This window comes from Sorex fumeus, unplaced genomic scaffold (genome assembly GCF_029834395.1).
Source record: "Sorex fumeus unplaced genomic scaffold, SorFum_2.1 ptg000032l, whole genome shotgun sequence".
Lineage (NCBI taxonomy): Eukaryota > Metazoa > Chordata > Mammalia > Eulipotyphla > Soricidae > Sorex > Sorex fumeus.
Window position 1 is genome coordinate 1,567,202 of NW_026606089.1, and position 17,148 is coordinate 1,584,349.

General features: G+C 37.8%; 1 pseudogene; it reads right to left on the reverse strand.

Annotated features, from left to right (window-relative positions):
- Positions 1 to 10,512: 10,512 nt before the first annotated feature.
- LOC130025897 (uncharacterized) lies at positions 10,513 to 10,609 on the reverse strand (annotated as a pseudogene).
- Positions 10,610 to 17,148: the final 6,539 nt, after the last annotated feature.

Consider the following 17,148-nt stretch of genomic DNA (forward strand, 5'->3'; position numbering starts at 1 on the left):
GAGTGATATCAGGGATGTGAACAAGGGAAATCCAAGTTAAGGAAGACTTAGCTAGCTGACTACCCCATGGTCAACATGGTTCCAAGACTACAAGAAATTACAAGATATTTACTTTAATTTTCTTTCTTTTATATGGTCAATTACAACATGAATTCTGTGCCTTCTTCAAGCAGAATTTTTCTTTCTCAATATTCTGTTCATTTGTGTAAGCATCTTAAACAAATGCTGGATAACAGAATTATTTGATGAGACTTATTTTTTACTTTAATGGTTAGTTGAGATTACTGAAAACTGGGCCTAAAGAGAAGTTTGTCCTGATTGGTACAAGTAGAGAATGGTGGTCTAGGGATGGAATTAGAGATTATAGGGTACCACATTCAGTTCCTAATAAAACAAGTAAAGGACAGTGTCCCAAATAGATTATTGAAAAAGATATTCATCTCTATTTAAATGTAAATTCAGCATTTTCTATATTAAATAAAAAATGAAAGAATGTTCCTATATTTGGTCTTTTAAAGACATTCCAGGTTGGTTAAGGAAACAAACACTGCCTATGAAATCATAACAACTTAATCATAAAAACCTGATTACTACTTAAATTTACAAGAATGTCAGTGCTAAGAATTATTTCCCTGGATCTCACTAGTGTACATGATAGTCATATGAATACACCTGTGTGGATATATCGCTGGTATCTAATTTAGAGAATAGATATATAGAGATTAGATCACATAGCTGAGTGTGATCTCAACTTTCTACACACTCCCATGCCCCACACACCCAAAAACTTGTACTAATCCTTATAGATCCATGACTTTTCCTCCTCCCCTCTCCCAGAGTCTATTAAAATTTCTTTTCAAGTACTAATGTAATACGCTTTAGAAAATATTGAGTTAAACTTAATTGTTGTCATTTAGCTTTTAGATAGAGAACCAAGAAAATCTTATTAAAAGTGTATTTTGGTATTCTTTGAAAATGCTAATAAGTACATTATCATTGAGTCCCTGAATATACATTATATAAAGTTTTTTGTGAGGAATTCCCTATACAAACCAGTACTCGAAGAAATAAATGACTTCTCTGAATGAGAATGAACTGGGACATTTCAAAGTATCAATCAGTGAATCTAAGATGAATCATAGCATTCTATAGAAAAAATGATCTTGATGTAATCTAGTCAACACCATTACATTTTTTTCTTATACCAGCTGATAGTACTTTTAATTTTTTAATTTTTATTTATTTATTTTTATTAGTGAAACACCATGAGGTGCAGTTGTAGACTTACATACCTTTGTGCTTGGGTTTCAGTTATACAAGAATCAAGTACACATATCTCCACCAGTGCCCATTCTCCAACACCAGGGAACCCAGTGACCCTCCCACCCCCCATCTCCCACACTATGCCCCACCTCAGTGCATTCCCTTTTGCTTTTTCTTTGCTTTAGGGTGTTGTGGTTTGCAATGGAGGTCAATACTATTACATTTTCAAAGAAGAACATAGGCCCCTATATGTTCAAGACACGACTACTGTCCTGCGGTTCTTCCCAGCATGTACCCTGCTCCAAGCCAGCCCTTTGGAAATATGCTGGGAAGGACAACTGGATGTTCCTTTCCTCACACTCACCTGCAAGACTCTTGCTGATTCTCAGCCACATCAACTATTTCATTTGTTGCCTGATATCACCTCCTGTCCTTTATTTTTTTTAAATATTTGATTTGTTTCTGGAATATAAAGAAAAAAATTAAATGGACGTATAAAACAAAAGCAAAATCAAACCTTTACACTCTGACATCAAAATCGTCCTTATAGGAGGGGAATTAAATGACTGAAATGTGTAGGGGAATGTTGTTAGTTGGTTGTGGACAGTAGCTGGATATTTGACAGTGCATGGAGTATGAATACAGAGTTGCTGAGATGAGTAACTCTGTACTTGAAGCGAATACAGATTGTAAACTAGTCATCACAATTATATGTCCATATGAAATTTATCTACATATGCTTTGTGCCTTCCTTGCATGTATGTGTTATGCAATCCTTTATCATGGCCTCAGAAATGTATCTGAGGGCACTCGGAAATTAGTTGAGCCCCAAGTATGGGGAGAGAAGTAGTAAATAATTGAAGGAGGAAGAAATATGAGTTGGAGCTTAAGAGCCATGTAAGAGGAATATATAGATATATATGTTTGTGTAAATACACATATATATGTATAAATATATATATATATATATATATATATATATATATATATATGGGCTGGAGCCATAGCACAGTGGGTAAGACATTTGCCTTGCATGCGGCCAACCTGGGTTCAATTGCTCTGCTCCTATCAGAGAGCCCGGCATGCTACTGAGAGTAACCCTCCCTCATGGCAAAGCCTGGCAAGCTACCTGTGATGTATTCAACATGCCACGAACAGTAACAACAAATCTCACCATAGGGACATTTCTGGTGCCCGCTTGAGCAAATCAGTGAACAATGGGAGGACAGTGCTACGGTGCTATGGTTAATTCAAACGTTGTTTATGCAAAATTTGAAAGAATCAAATAAATATTCTATAAAACTGAATACACCTATTAAATTAATACAACTATAAATAGAGTTTAGAAATGAAGTTGAAGAATTTTAAGGCTATAGAAAGATATTGACAATATATCAAGAAACACGTGGATTTTTGAGGAGCAAGAACATGTAGCTGTTGTCCTTTCTTAAGGTTATTTTTTTTGTCTTTAATAGAATATGCTTTCCCTGAGTTTTGTTTTTTAGAAAGCATCATAATAAATTATATTTTTTAAAAAAGTAAAAAAAGTTGCGTTTGTGAGTGGATTCTGTAGGTTTGGAACCTGGGAAGAATTTTCCTATGTAAGTTACATTAAACATGAGAATTATAACAGAAATACCATCTGCAGTACTATTCACAATAGAAAGAAGAAACTATGGTATACCTACACAATTGAATACTACACAGTTGGCAGGAAACTGACATCATGAAATTTGCTTATAAATGGATGTACAGGGAAGAATATCATGCTCAATGAAATCAGTCAGAAGGAAAGTGGTATACTGATTGGACTACCCCATTTTTTGGATATAAAAAACCAGAATGTGAGACTAATACATAAGGATAGCAGAAACACAGGCCAGGGGAATTGGTCAATGGTTGGACGCTTGCCACAAGTGCTGAAGGCGAGCATTTGGAATAAAGAAGGGACCGCTATGACAATGATAGTTGGAAGTGATTACTCTGGGTGAGAACTGAGTCCTGAAAGCAGGTAAAGGAGTAAACGTGAGAATCTCTCCCTCTCTGTATTACAATCCATAATGCCCAACGGATGAGAGAGAGAGAGAGAGAGAGAGAGAGAGAGAGAGAGAGAGAGTGTGTGAGAGAGAGAGAGGTGCCTGCCATAGTGTAGAGAAAGCAGGCTGTCAGGTGGGGTTTGGGGTTGGGAGAGGGAGTGGTGGGAGAGAAACTGGGGACATTAGCAATGGAACTGTATACTAGTGGAGGTTAGGTGTTAAAATATCCTATGATTGAAACTGAATCCTGAAAAGGTTTGTAATATGTGTCTCCTGCAGATTCAATACAAAAAACATGATATTTAGTTTCTACTACCATGCTTAACTTAACCTATGAATTAGCTGAAATTTCTTTTTATCACCTTGGCTGGGCTCATTACTTGGGTTCCTGTGTGGTAAAATTTTTTTGTTTTATGGGAACTTAAGAGACAAAACTAATAAGGTTGGGACTTCTGGTGGAAGGAGAGAAGAGCACAAAACACCCTGTTGACCACACCTCAGCAGGGTCACCTAACTTGCGTAATGACAGACCTCCTTCACTGATTTCTTCTTTGTAACGTGGAAAAATGAAAAGACTTTGCAGGCTGACAGGGGATTGTCCCCTCCATTAACACTATTTTCTTTTCAATCAGAATTGTTTAAAGATTATTTGAAAAATTTGGAGCTTAATGATTTGTTCTCATATATTTCCCCTACATGGTGTCAGTGGGCATTGATCCAGGAAGGCCAGCATGAAAAAGTTGAGGTGTATGTCTTAACCACCAATGCCAACACTACTGTAAGTATGGAACCCAAAGTACAATAGTAAAACTTCAAAATGTGTTTGTCAAGGAAATCGGTGGGAATGCAGGGAGAAATGGGTAATCTGTTGGTGGAAGGATGCAGACACTGGTGGTGTGATTAGAATTGGAATATTGTATGACAAATCTCCATTATAAATGACTTTGAAAATCAAAATTGCCTAAATTTAAAAAAAGAGAAGTCAACTTATATCCATATTTCAAGAAAGCTTGTCTTAGCAAATTTTGGCAGGGAGACCATAGTTGGTAGAAAGAGGGAGAAAGAAAGGGAGATTTGACAGTTGGGAAGAGAAGCCTGGATATCATGGAAGAGATGAAAGCTGATCTTAGAAGATTTGGAGTCATCAGAGTTTAGTGAGTTAAATGGTGAGAACATTGCAGTTTAGATACTTAAATAGTGAGATTGATTTCAGTCATCAGCACTGTATATATAGAAAGAGTTCAAAGACCTCACAGATATTCAGGCTATAATAACTAACATGGGAAGCGTTTTTTTCCTGAAGCACTATGTAAGGATAATATATTGCTAGGAAAATGATAAAAAGTTGGTTCTCTTTTTCACAGATTAATACATTAGAGATGAAAACTTTTATACAAAGGAATCTATCATCTTGTCCTGTTGCTCTGTTTTCTTGTCTTCATTCCATTCTCCACCATGACCCTACCTAATCAGGGCTCTCCACATTTTTCAGCATTGTCACCACATAGCCTCAGAGCATGTGTTATCTGCCGGTAGCTCACAGCTCTCATGTTTGCACCCCATCCAAGCCAGAGCCATCCTTCTGAAACCATGGATATTTGCTGAAGGCCCATTCTTTCTTGAAGTGGCAGTCATGGTTTACCTCTTCATAATCATTGTGTTTACAAATTTAGATGAATGTCACTATACTAGTGACAGGGATTTTCCAAACTATGGTAAACATAAACATTTCCCTTTCCCCCACGAATTTTGGGCTACTTATTTTCTATCCACTGCTAATAATTTGTGATAATGAGGAAACAGAACTGAAGTAAAAACAGGGACATTTGTCAATTTGGTGCCATCACTAATCAGTCTTAGTATAAGTATATATTTCTAGAAAAAAAAAAGGAGAAGAAAAGGAGTTGGTTTCTAGCAAAGAATCCCAAACCTCTGCCAAGAAATTCTTTGAAAATAAAAATTCTGACTATGTAGTGAACATGATTGGCACTCAATGCCTCTTTTTCAGACCACAACACCCAAAAGGAGAGAGAGAAAAAAAGGGAATGCCCTGCCACAGAGGCAGGGTGGGATGGGGGGAATTGGAGTGGGAGGGATACTGGAATCCATGGTGGTGAAAAATGGGCACTGGCGGAGGAATGGGCATTTGATCATTGTATAATCAAAACCCAAGCACAAAAATTTGTAAATATACAACTGTACATCATTGTGTTTCACTAATAAAAATTTTAAAAAAAATAATTTTTTTTTTGTCTGTGTGAAATCAGCAGATGGGAACCTGAGTGAAGGCAAAAGATTAAATCGGTTGACTTTTATTTTTCCTTGAGTATATTAATTTGATTTTGGAGTCAATTTATATGAGAGTTCATCAAGACACAGAAATTTTTAGCGCTTCTCTTGTTTAAAAGTATAGTGATACACCATATCTCTATCTCACATTATTTTTATTTCTGATAGTTTGACACAAAAGATACGTCAAAATCATAGATAAACGTAAATTCTTTAAATACTTTTTTGATTATGTAAAATTACCTTATAGAATTACATTATAGAATTTCATAAATTGTAGGATTATGCAGAATCAACGTGCATGTATCATATTACACTCACTACTGAAAGGCCTACTCTGACATTCACCATTGTTCAGTTTTTCCACTTTGATTATACTTTTCGATCTGGTAACTAAATAGTCTCATAGTTCTAAAGTTTGTTTTTATTGCTTTGAAAAGATCAAAATTATGCAATTTTCAACATTGGATGAAACTAGAGGATATCATGCATGTAAAGTTAGCCTTAAGGAAAGGAACAGATACAGAGAGATTTTTCTCATATGTGGGATGTAAAGACACACAGCAAGGTAGAAACAAAGGTTCAAGAGCAATGTAAGGGGAGAACTGATCCACACAATTGAGTCAGAGGATTGAGAGTGAGGGATTATGGGGGATTGGGGGAGAGGGAGGGTTTATTCTTTGAGAGAATGAGGAGTGTCATGTTGGAATTATGTGTATGAGAAACCATTATTAATTGAATTATAAATCATAGAATATAAATAATGTTTTAGACGTTTGTCTGTCTCATTTTATTCTTTTAATTTGTTTTCTCCATATGCCACATATGCATGAACTTGCAGGATGCCTATCTTTCTCTGCCTGGTTTATGTCACTAAACATAATTTCCACATGTTATCCATTTTATATACAAATAATAAGAATATTTCACTTCATACAACTGAGTAGTATTCCATTGCTTTACCACCTTTCATTTTCAAAATTTGTGGTTTAAAAGATACAAATATTGGTTTTAACAATGCTCTGTTGTTTTAAAATTTTTAGTTTAGTGAAGCTAAATAGATTTTACTGAAAAACACTCAGAAACTTGTGAAACAGGTGTAGGGTGGAATGGAATATTTGTTCAAGCGAGAACAGTCATTTAACAAAGCAAGCAAAGAGAGACATAGAGAAAGGAAGCACGGTATTTCTTCTTATGAGAACAAAAGCTTGAGGACCAAGCTCACTCTGGTAGTTTAGGAATAAGAACTTGGAGTGGTATGAACTTAACTTGTGCACTTTAGTGGAGAACCTGAGTGAAACTATTAGAAGTACTTTCAGGAGCATGATAAACTGGAGTCTGCACTTGGAGTGAGGTGGGTAGAGAGTTCTTTGGGGAGATCCGAACTATGGAGAACAGTAATATTATAACATTAATGATAGTATCTTACCGTGGGATTCCAAAAAATCTGTAACAGCGGCGTCAGAAATGATAACATTCTTAGGTATTTGGATTTCCTGTGGAAACAACGGGAAAGCTGAGTTTATGCTCTGGATGCCTCCACCTGAAACAAGGTCAACAAATCATGAATGAAAAATTACAAGTTACATGGATCAAGGATTCTGATCCCAGTGGAAGGCTAACTTTCGGGTGGACAATTTCTACTGCTGGCCTGATGTAGATTCTGATCCTGGGATACGTAACAGAAAGGAGGTAGTGACAGGTATCCTCAGAAGTGAAGCCTCTGAGACAGAGTTCATTCATGACAACTTATGGGTTATCAAAGTTTGCTCATGGCTGCTACCATTATAACATGCCATTCAATGGTTCTGTGGTTTCAATTTATTGTGTCAATGTAAAGATGAATTTTCTAAACGGAAGGTAAAAATCTGAGGCCCTCAAGATGATGAATTATGGAAGGGGGGGGAGCTGGAGCGATAGTACAGCAGGTAGGGCATTTGCCTTGCACACAGCATACCCAGGTTAGATTCCCAGCATCCTGTATGGTCCCTCCAAGCACCGTGAGGAGTAATTCCTTAGTGCAGAGCCAGGAGTAACCACTGTGCATCGCCACGTGTGACCCAAAAACGCAAGAAAATGATGATCTGGGATTGATCCTTAGCATTATTTTTTAATTTTTAATTTTTTAATTTCTTTCTTTCTTTCTTGCTTGCTTTTGTGTTTCCCTTAGCTTTAATGTCATGAAGGGTTCTTCCCACATTTTTCTCCATATGTCTTAAGAATTCAGGTATGATAGTGAGGTCTTTAATACATTTGATCTGACTTTGTGCCTGGCACTATAAAGAGGTCTGAGTTCATTTTTTTTGCATGTTGCTGTCCAGTTTTCCCAGCACCAGTTGCTGTATAGACTTCCTAGCTCAACTTCATATTTCTTGAGCATTTATGAAAGATTGGGTAATAATAATGTGAGGGCCAGCTTCAAGATATTAGACTATATTCCATTGATCTGAGGCCTGTCTTTATCTGAATATCATGGTATTTGGATGACTACAACTTTATAGTAGGGATTGAAGTTGGGGAAGGTGTTCCCTTCTTCTTTTTACCAAAGATTGCTTTAGCTATTAATGGGAGTTTATGGTTGTGTATGAGTTTCAAGAGTGTTTAATCGATTTATTTGAAAAATGTTATGGGTATCCTTATAGAAAGTGCATTATATCTTTATAGAGCTTTGGGGTGTATTGCCATTTTGACAGTGTTAAACCTCTCAATCCATGAGCATGGGATGTGATTCCATTTCCTCATATACTCTCTTATTTCGTGAAGTAGTGTTTTGTAGGTTTTTTTTTTGGTATAGTTCCTTAACCTTTTTAGTTGATTCCAATATACTCGATTTTCTGAGGTATTATTGTGAATGGGATTGTTTTTCTCTATCTCTTTTTTCTCTTTCATTATTAGTATATGGGAAAGCCATGGTGTACCAGATATTGATTTTGTAATATGCTACTTTACTAAACAAATCTATTGTTCCCAGGAGCTTTTTTGTAGATTCTTTGGGATTTTCCAAGTAAAGTATCATGTTATCTCCAAATAGTAAAAGCTTGATTTCTTCTTTTTTATATGGATGCCTTGACATCTTTTTTTTTTTTAACGAAATCATATGGCAAGTACTTTAAGTACTATGTTGAATAGGAGTGGTGAGAGTGGGTAACTTGTTTTGTGCCTGATTTTATTCTGGAATTCCATTTCATTGATTTCTGCTCCAAGCCTTTGGTTTTTCCCCGTTGAGAATAATACTTGCTGTGGGTTTGTGATGATTTGCTTTGCCTATATTGAGGAAAGTACTTTCAACACCCATTTTGTTGAGAGTTTTTCATCATGAATGGTTGCTGGATCTCATCAAATGCTTTATCTACATCTATTGATATGATCATATGACTTTTATCTTTATTTTATTGAGATGGTGTATTCTGTTGATTGACTAGAGAATGTTAAGCTAAACCTACTCGGTGATAGTGTGTGATATTTTGTTGAGTTTCTAGATTCTCTTTGCTGGTATTTTCTTGAAAATATTTGTATCTGTATTCACAAAGGAAAAAGGTCTGCAATTTTCTTTTTTTGTGGTTTCTCTGTCGATTTGTGTATTAGTGTGATCTTTGCCTCATAGAAACTATTTGGGAGTATTTCTGTTTCTTCAATTTCCTGGAAAATCTTAAAAATGTTGGAAGCATTTCCTCTTTAAAGATTTGAAATAGTTCACTATTGAATCCATCTGGGCCCTGGATTCTGTTTGGGGGTATAATTTTGACCATCATTTCAATTTCCTTGTTAGTGATAGGTTCAAGTATTCCAAATTTTCTTGGTTCAGCCTTGAGAGGTAATTGGAATCCAATAATTTATCAATTTTTGTAAGATTCTCTCATTTCCTGCTGCAAATATTCTCAAAATAATCTCTGATGATCCTACTGATTTCTGTACTTTCTATTAGGATACCCCCCTTTGCATTTCCGATTCCATTTATTAGAATTCTTTCTCTTTGTTTCTTTGAGAGGCTTCTCATGGTTTTTTGATCTTATTTATTTTCTCAAAGAACCAGTTTTTGTTCTTATTGGTTTTCTGGATTGTATTTTGGGATTCTAGCTCATTGATGGCTGGTACAAGTTTTATTATTTCCTTCCTCCAGCCTAGTTTGGACTACTTTTGTTGGTTATTTTGCAAAATCTTGAGCTCTAATTTATTCATGTAGGCCCTTTCTTTCTTCCTGATGAATTCTGGCAGAGCTATAATCTTTCCTCTTAACACTGCTTTTGCTGTGTCCCACAATTTCTGGTAGCTCGTGTCCTCATTCTCATTTGTTTATGGAAACTTTTTATTTCCTCTTTGATTTCCTCCCTAAGCCAATGGTTGTTCATTACTTCCCTTAAATAAAATATTTCCTTGCTGAGCTTCAGTCTGTTTAATCTATCGAGAAGTGACAAAGAAGTGTTGAAATCTCCTACTAGTATTGTGTTGCTATCAATGTTTTTCCATAAGTCTATTAGAAGTTGTTTTAAAGAATTTAGCTGGTCTGTCCTTAGGAGCGTATACATTGAGGAAGGTGAGTTCTTTCTGATGTACATATCCCATGATCATTAAGAAATGACCTTCACTGTCTCTTATAACCTTTAGCCTGAAGTCCATGTGGTCTGATACTAGTATGGCCACTCCAGCTTTGTGGAGGTGATATTTTCTTGAAAACTTGTTTCCCAGCCTTTTACTTTTAGCCCATGGGTGTTTTGATTGTTCAGACATGTTTCTTGCAGGCAGAAGACTGTTGGGTTCAGTTTTCTAATTCATCTTCCCATTCTGTGCCTCTGAATTGGCACATTTAGTCCATTGTCATTGAGAGAGATTGTTGTTTTGGGGATTTGTGCTCTCTTTATGTATAATTTTTGTACTTGTGGGGATTGTCTTAGCTTAAAGTATACCTGTTAATTCTTCTTGCAACAAAAATATGGAATGCTTTACAAGTTTGCATGTTATCTCTGTGCAAAGACCATGCTTATCATTGTATTATTTCAATTTTAGTATATGTGTTATCAAACCTAGTAGGAGTTAATTTTTCCATATTTTTCTCTTCTTATTACTTTGAGTGTTGTCCTTCCTCACTCCTATGGCAGACAATGATTCCTAATCAAGGAATGTATTTCAAAGAAGCATGAATAAATAGATTTAGAATTTTAATGTCCCAGAAATAAAATATGGTTTTTACTATATTATCGTTTACCATACCCTAAGCATCAGTTTTACAAAATTATTCTTTTGGAAGATGGTATATGAGTTTGTTTAATGTTGTTCCCTAAATCCTTCATTAAGAACATTAAAATAGAGCCTTTTGCTGTTCTTACCTCAGTCCTGTGTACATCTCCAGGAAAAGGTGGATGGTGTTGTCTGCACTTTGACCACCTTGAATGTAAGTAGGGTTTTTCTCCTGAAGGAAGAGGTGAGGAGAATATTGATGATTTCATTCCACCTTATTACAAGTTCAACTTGAACGGAAGGTGAGACTCATGAGCCTCCTATAAAGGACAGAACAAAGGGTCTCAGTGAAGTTTAATGGACAACTCACATTAACAACATAGATGACTCAAAGTAACCTATGTGCATCTTTGTGTATAGTGAGTTTCATATCTACTGATAGTGATTCTCAGTCATGACACATAGGCAAAACAGACCTGTAATTAAAAATCTAGTTCTCTGAGCAGAGTGGGGTCTCTGAGGTTATTGAACAAGTGTGTAGTAATTTATTATTAAGCACATAAGTACTTTGAATGATGTGTACTTTTCGATCTAAAATTAATTCCAAATATGTCTAAAACGACAGTGTCCTGACCTCGCACCTGGCTTTCCTCACCGAGGCCCCTTGGAGGTGCCGGGGTGAGTTTCCCTCACCGCCCTGATTAGAGCCCCGGCAGCTGAAGATCTCTGCAACCAGACATAGGTACGCTTAAGACCACCCTTCCCAAGCTTGAAGGAGCCTCATGCATGAAGGAACTGAAAGAGGAACCCAGATGTGCGGGACCGGGGGATGAGATCTCCATGGCTCCTCAGATCAAGACTGTGCCCCCTCCTTCCAGATCCCCCATCTTCTAATAATTAAGTGCTACAACCACGAACTGCCCCTGGATCCATGTAATGCCATCAATGGCCAACATCCAGAGACTGGATCTTATTTAGAAGACAGCAACTCTGATTGTCCAGTTCTCACTCTCAGAGAACCTGGTAGGCTTCTGCGAGTATCTTGCCCGCATAGCGGAGTCTTTGTTTCTGGTCACTGTTTCTCTTGAGGTACAGAAGCTGCTTAATTTAAGATAGTCCCCTTTGTTTATCTCTGTTTCTAGTTGCTTGGCAAGTGGCGTGTTATATTTGAAGATACCTTTAGCTTCAATGTCTTGGAGGGATTTGCCGACGTTGTCATCAATGAACCTGTGGGATTCTGGTCTGATGTTGAGGCCTTTGACCCATTTTTATCTGACTTTTGTGCATGGTGTTAGGTAGAGGTCTGAGCCATTTTTCTTGCATGTAGCTGTCCAGTTTTTTCTGCACCGTTTGTTAAGGTGGACTCTCTTTATCCACTTCACATTTCTTGCTCCCTTATCAAAGATTAGATGATTATATATTTGAGGGTGTGTGTCAGTATATTCAATCCTTTTCCATTGGTCTGCAGCTCTGCCTTTGTTCCAGTACCATGCTGTTCTCATTATTATCGTTTGTAGAAGAGTTTGAGGTTGGGGAAGGTGATGCCTCCATTGTCTTTTCCCCAAGAATTGCTTTAGCTATTCGTGTGCGTTTGTTGTTCCATGTGAATTTCAGCAGTGCTTGATCAATTTCTTTGAAGAATGTCATGGGTATCTTTATAGGGATCAAGTTGAATTTTTACAATGCTTCGTGGAGAATTGCCATTTTGACAATATTAAATATCCCATTCCATATGCAGTATATATGTTTCCATTTCCTCGTGTCTTTTTTAATTTCCTGATGTATAGGTCCTTTACCTATTTAGTTAAGCTGATACCAAGGTTCTTGATTTTCTGAGGCACGATTGTGAATCGGATTGCTTTTTCATGTCACTTTCTTCTCTCTCATTACTTGCATATAAAAAAGCCATAGACTTTTGGGTATTGAGTTTATAGCCTGCAATTTTACTATAAATGTCTATTGCCTCTGGGAGTTTTTCGTAGAGATTTTAGTATTCTCTGAATATAGTATGATATCTTATGTGAATAGTGAGAGATTATTTCTAACTTTCATACATGAAAAACCATTAATATCTTTTTCTTATCTATTTTCTCTTCCAAGTACTTCCAGTACTACATTGAACAGAAGTGCCAAAATGAATTTTTACTTAGCACATTCTGTCTGTAAATTTCTATGCTAAGAACGGTGGAAGAAACAGTGATATCTTAGTAATTTACAAGTAAATTATGAAGACAGATAATTTAAAAGAATTTCTTTGTATAAATTTCCAAAATGTGTAGCTTTTATTAAATGTATTAAGAATAAATCGTAGGTCTTGATTATACCATGAAGATTGTTTTCATGTTAGAAGGTACCCTTCTAAAATGCAAAAAAGAGACACATTTTGAAAATGTTGATTATTCGTTCATTAATTCAAAGAATATTTGTTAGTCTGGTGGTGCAGTGCCTGCAGGAAGTCAACCTGTACCCTCAGGTGAGTACATCAACAGTCTGATGGTGTCTTCATGCTTCCTGATAACCTCAAATGGCCACTGTGCCTCTGGCTGGCTCCCAACAACTCAGGACTACGTTTCCCGAGAAATTCAACTCCCGAAAGATATGTGGGAGCCATGTTCACAAACCACCCCTTGCTCAGCTATACAAACTAATGCATTGGTCTTGTTTCAGAGACCCATAGACAAATCTGGAACATATCAACAGCCACAGTTAACCTTGGACCTGCAAAAGGCTGAACACACTAGGGTAAATTGGAGGGAGGCAGGTTAGTTTGGTGCCCACCCAAACAGAACCCAGTGCAGCCACTTCCTCCCACAATCCAAAATCGCCACCATTCTCTCCTCTGGTTTCCATCGTCTCAGGATGGCTCTCACTGAAATATAACAGCTGAAAATTGGGATATGCGGGTTTTGTGACTGAAATCTCCAGGCTTTCTCTGGGCAGGATGGGCATCCCACACCCACTGCCCTGTACTTGTGGAAGCCTCAGCAGTCATTTCCGTACCTCAAAGCTACTCCAGGTTTACCTTCCTGATAAAAATGCTAAATTCCTTGAACAAACATGATGACCTCTTAGTACCTGTACGAGACCCTTAATGCACAAAATAAAAAGGAGACAGAGAAAAGAATTAAAGAGCCTGCCATAGAGACACACTGGGTGTGGGGTAGGGCGTTGGGGGATGGTTTTAGGGAACCAGGAATATTGGTTTTGGGAAATGTACACTAGAGAAGGGACGCATGTTGGATCGTTGTATGACTGGAAGCAAATTATGAATAGATTTGCAATGGTCTATCTCACAGATATTGGATAAAACATTAAAAATATATATCCTTCTTTTGTACCTCAGAATACTGATGGAACTTTAAAACCCAGCATATCTATTTTTGTGTTCTCTGTAGGAAAATAAATGTTTCTCACCTGTGTGCCAATAGCTTGTAGAAAGCTAAACGCAAAGATATATCAATAACTGTCTTTGGCATGAATACTGTAATTGCAGCTATGTTATGTTTTGCAATCAGTTCATGGACAAGACGTCAAGAGGAGCAGTGGCAAAGTGCACCAATAATGAATGGATAATGTTTCAGGAGCTTGCAAGGGAGATGGGAAGATTTGGCATGAGTAAAGGGAAGAAACAGAAGAGTGAAGTACTAATAAGTATCATGAGAAAAATGCAAGGGAGGACATCTCATGGAAAGTGCCACACTCTGTTGAGCTTCTGGTGAGGATAAGTATTAGAATGTATCTTTCCCATTTAGTGGTAAAAAGGTAAATTTGATGGGAGTATTTAAAATTTACTTTAACGATTAGAATTACCAAGAGATACAAAGTTACAAAGTTGCTCATAATTGAGTTTCAGTCATCTAATATTCTAGAACCTTTTCAGTATATTGGGACATTTTTGAAGGAATATCCCTGGTGCGAAGACTAGGGCATCTGAATCTTAACACATTTCACCAAATATATGATCTGTACTCACATGATTTACACTGTCTCCCCTGCTCTTTGTTTTATGTTTTCATGCAATATTTCCTTGTGAACCTCACCTCAAGTGAGGCTCCCTATTTAAGACAAGTACATGTTTCTTGGGCACTACATATTTTTTGGTTGCTGGGAGAGTCTCTAAAGCAATGCTCAGGAGGTGTGGGTGCCCCACAGACAATTTTCAGAAAACGTGGCCATGGTGCTTGGGGTCCTCTGAGGCTATACAGCCTTTGATACTCTGGCAATAAGGTGGTGCTGGGAGTCAAATTGAGTGCATGTGAGACAAGTTCCATAAGCATTACACTATCTCCTGCGGCCCTGGGTATTAGATTTATGTCAGCATTCTGAGGTCCTCCCTTTTATCAGAAAGCAGAGACTTGTGCAGGAGAAAGTGGAAGAGACTTTAGGGTTTAGCTGGGTTGACTGAGTAGCTGGTGATACCATTAAGATTGGAACATAAAGTAAAAATAAATCAAGAGCCCCGTGCCTTTTCCCGCGGAACTCGACACCCTCCAGAGGGGTACACCTGCGGGGGACACCTGCAGCAGCTCCTTTGGACTATCCATCACCTTATCAGCCCCTCCCCTCCAGGTGGGTAGAGGGAGCACAAGCCAGGTTCACCACTCCTCCACTCCACACCCCCAGCCCCCGCCTTTTCCTGCAGAACTGGACACCCTCCAGCAGGGGACACCTGAGGCAGCTCCATGGGATTTTCCATTGCTCCACCTACATTCCAGGATCCTGCGTGGGAGTGACCCTGGGATGGGCCAGGGGCGTGGCCACCATATAGGGAGCGTTTCCTCCCAGAAGTGGGCGTGGCCTTCTCCTGGGTGGCCAGCCGCAGTTATATTTCCCAATATGGGCACTCAGGACTTTCATCTCTCACTTTGTCGCCTAATACCGACTAAAAATTTCTGACCACCTCTACTAGAATACAACAACATCCCACTCGCCTACTCCATTTATAACAAAAGACCTGTATGAAATGTGCTGTACAAGCTCAAAACTAAAAAGTACCTCCTCCAAAGCGCAAATCTCCACCACAAGGAGAATATGATGAAAAGAATCCCGAATCCTCAACCGAGGTTTTCCACAATTGCACCCTCATTGATAAAGAATTCCAGGATAAAATGCAGAGGGTGTTCAAGGACCTACTCAAAGAATCAATGGAAGAGATATCCAAAGACTAAAAGAAGAAATGAAAAAACAGTAGAAAAGAGAGCCAAGAAAATACAGGAAAAAATGAGAACAGAATTTTAAAAAGCTACAAAAAGAAGATTCACAAATAAAGGATTCAGTGGATGAAATTAAAAAGTTAGTAAGTGCCCATAGCAATAGGATAAGTGCAGCTGAAGAGAGGATCAGCGAGCTTGAAGATGAGCAAAAGAAATCCCACTGGGAAGAACAAGCAATAGGAACAGAACTCAAAATTGCTCTAAGGAGAATCAGAGACCTAGGGGATGACGCCAAGAGGAACAACATTACAATCATTGGTTTACAAGAAGGACAGGGAAACAACCCCAATGAAAAAGCTAGAGTAAAAGAAACCATTGCTGAAAAGTTCCCAGAGTTAAGGAAAGCAGACATCCAGATCCAAGGAGCCGGAAGGGTACCAGCTAAAGGAGACCCCAGAAAAAACACTCCAAGCATATCATAGTCAGAACGATGGATGCTGTGGACAGAGACACCATATTACAAGCAGCAAGGTCAAAGAAGGAAATTACATACAAAGGAGCACCCCTTAGATTCACAGCAGACCTATCAGTGTAAACCCTCAAAACTGAAGGCAATGTTTGTATATAGTGAAAAAATTCAAAGAAATGAACGCCTCACCGAGAATACTCTATCCAGGTAAACTCTCACTCAAATTCTATGGAACGATACACCACTTTTTAGATAAACACAAACTCAGCAACTTCATACACTCAAAACCAAATCTAAAAGAAGAACTAAAGGGGCTCCTGTAAGAAAAGAATGAAAACACGTGTAAACACAATCAACTCCTACAGGAAGATGGCACAAAACCCCATGATAATACTCTCCCTTAATGTCAATGTCTAAATGCACCTACCAAGAGACAAAGTGTGGCAAAATGGATCCAGAAACTGAAACCAGCATTCTTCTGTCTACAAGAAACTCATCTGAACAATCAGAGCAAACACAGACTCAAAGTGAAAGGATGGAAAACAATCCTGCAAGCAAACAGCTCCTTCACAAAAGCTGGGATGGCCACACTAGTATCCGACAACATTAATGTCAGGCTGAAAAAGATTAGAAGGGACAGCGAAGGCCACTTTCTCTTGATCAAGTGATACATACAACAGGAAGAAATCATACTCTTAAATGTATAAGTACCTAATAAAAGAACAGCTAGATACTTAAAACAACTGCTAACAGATTTTAAAGA